General features: G+C 39.2%; 1 long non-coding RNA gene across 1 annotated transcript in view; it reads right to left on the reverse strand.

Annotated features, from left to right (window-relative positions):
- Positions 1-1,293, reverse strand: part of LOC111089211 — a 14,879-nt gene extending 13,586 nt beyond the window's left edge. Inside the window, exon 1 of the long non-coding RNA XR_002613516.1 lies at positions 1,235-1,293. This is a non-coding gene — a long non-coding RNA (uncharacterized LOC111089211). The remainder of the gene's footprint in view (positions 1-1,234) is intronic.
- Between the last annotated feature and the right edge of the window lie 1,314 nt (positions 1,294-2,607).

A 2,607-nucleotide genomic window follows, 5' to 3' on the forward strand; every position in this document is an offset into this window, starting at 1 on the left:
TTAACGTAGGTTTCATATTCGAGAGCTCTGGCCATTGCATTCTGCATGGTAGAGGGGTGTGCTTGTTTCACTTGTATCTTAAGTTGTGGACTGTCCAAGGCATCTACGAACTGATCCCTCAGCAACAACTTGAGGAGATCAGGTGGTGCAGTTGGGTAGGCCTTGTGTGCCATACTTTCCAAGTCCTGTGCCAGCTCTTGCAGGCTCTCCTCTTTAGCACGAACTCTAGTCCTAAACCTAGCCCTGTAGACTTCTGACTGGTTTTGGGTTCCATACCTGAGTTCTAGAGCAGCTACCAGTGCTCTAAAGTTGTACCTGTCGTCTACTGACAACTGTCCAAGTATTTCCAGTGGTTTCCAGGTACACTGCTTTTTGCTCCTCTGTCCATCCATTCATCTCTACCAGGAGCTCAAATTGTGCTCTACATGCTTCCCACAGTGGCTTCCCATCGCATTCCTGTGGCTTCCTTCATACTAGATCACCACTATTGCTGACATTCATATCTGGGATGTGACTTCTAACAGGACTGAAGATGTTTGCATTAGGGTTTAGCTGAGGGGTCTGGAAGGGGCTTCCCGTTGTCTGAGGCTGATTAGGTCAATGACTAGTATATCCTCCTTGTGTAAAAAACAGTAAATCATTCTTTAATGTATTTAATTCAATTTGAAATTTACTAATGTTTTCAATTTGTACTTTTTGCCACTGTTGTTGACTTTCCTGTAGTTGCTGCTGACTTTCCTGCAACTGTTGGAGACTTTCTTCCTGTTTCCTTTCTTGGTGCAGTTGCCACTGCTGTAATCTCTCTTCTTGTTTATTTTCTTTATCCTCCAACAACTGCTGTAATCTCTCTTCTTGTTTCTTATCTTTTTCCTCCAACAACTTCTGTAATCTCTCTTGTTTATTTTGCTGTTCGAGCTGCCACTGTTGCAAATTTCTTGCCACTGCTATTGTCTCTCTTCTTGTTTATTTTCTCGTTCTTCTTGTTTCTTTTCTTTTTCCTCCAACAACTGCTCTAATCTCTCTTGTTTATTTTGCTGTTTCCTTTGTTTTGTGGTTAAAGTGCTCTATTTGCAATCTGTGGGTCGCGGGTTCGAATCCCCGTCATACCAAACATGCTCGCCCTTTTAGCCGTAGGGGTGTTATAATGTTGCGGTCAATCCCGCTATTCGTTGGTAAAAGAGTAGCCCAAGAGTTGGCCATTGGTGATGACTAGCTGCCTACTCTCTAGTCTTACACTGCTAAATTAGGGATGGCTAGCGCAGATAGCCCTCGTGTAGCTTTGCACGAAATCCATAACAAACACAAACAAACATCCTTTGTTTTGTGGAGTGTTTTTTTGTTAAACGTGTCTTGTCTGTGTGTTTTAAGTTCGTTAATATTTTGTGTAACTAATATATAGGAAATTCTGTGATGCAAATAGTGAATGCTAAATTTGGGAAGCTTTTTAGAATGCAATGTCTGATGGATTACATGATTAGAAAAACAGTTCATGTAATTCCCACTGTGTTTCCTGTGAATTTTAGTGCTGAAGATTTGGGGGATTCGTGTGATGTTAACATATTAAAAATTATGGTGTAGTTATTCTCAACTTCTTGATCTTGGTTGAGTTATCATGCAGTTAGAATAATGATTAATAATAAGATCAATGACTGAAAGGAAGTGGTGTTCCTTGCTTTTTTGAGTTATCAGGTGGTATTTCATTTTGTCAGTCGATTATCATAAACTTACAATGATTTGTTGATCACAAAATTAAAGGGAGTGAAAAGTCATTGCAACGATTATATTCTGAGCTACCAGGAAGAGTTTAATTGAGAGAGATATGTATATCTGGTGATATCTGCTTGATTTTCACGAATTAGCTGGTATTAGTAGGTACGATGCCTATCATATCATCAGCTTGTTCAGTTGAGGATGGTTGCTAGGAATTTGTAAACTCAACTGAAAGAGCTTTGCGACTTTTACTTTTCGTTCTGCAGCCCCATCATATGACACTGTCCATAATGTAATAAGAGGTGGCTAAAGAGGATGAGGACTGGTTCAGAAGAAATGGGTGGTCTCAGGAACAGGAAATAGAACACCTGATTCTGAGCTTGGATAGTTTAGCTTTTGATACTGTCAAGCTTCTGTCAGAAGCATAGCTATGGTACTGGGACATGGTCAGCAAAATTGTCTCTCAGTGAATTTGGGTACTCCAGCAAAGAACTGTTGGTTCTCCTCGCCAGATAATAGTTCTGAATACAATATACAATATAGCATAACATTAAAGGACAACAAGGAACCCTTTGGTCTATTTAGGCCATCCCATCCATTAAATCAAATAAAATACTAAAAACTCAAATCTAGCTCTTATCATTTAAATATTTATAAAGCTTCCCCTTAAACTCACTTAAATTGACTGTATCTACCACATCTGAAGGCAACTCATTCCAAAAGCCAACCACTCTGTCAGAAAAATAAAGCTGTCCAATATTCTTACCATACTCACCATTAAATACGAGAAAAGATGATGCATCACTACTATCAATTCTCTTAATAATCTTAAACACCCCAATCATACCTCCTCTAACTCTTCCTCTTTAAAGAGAAAACAAGTCCAAAAATTTTAAC

This window comes from Limulus polyphemus, unplaced genomic scaffold (assembly GCF_000517525.1).
Source record: "Limulus polyphemus unplaced genomic scaffold, Limulus_polyphemus-2.1.2 Scaffold5567, whole genome shotgun sequence".
Classification (NCBI taxonomy): Eukaryota; Metazoa; Arthropoda; class Merostomata; order Xiphosura; family Limulidae; genus Limulus; species Limulus polyphemus.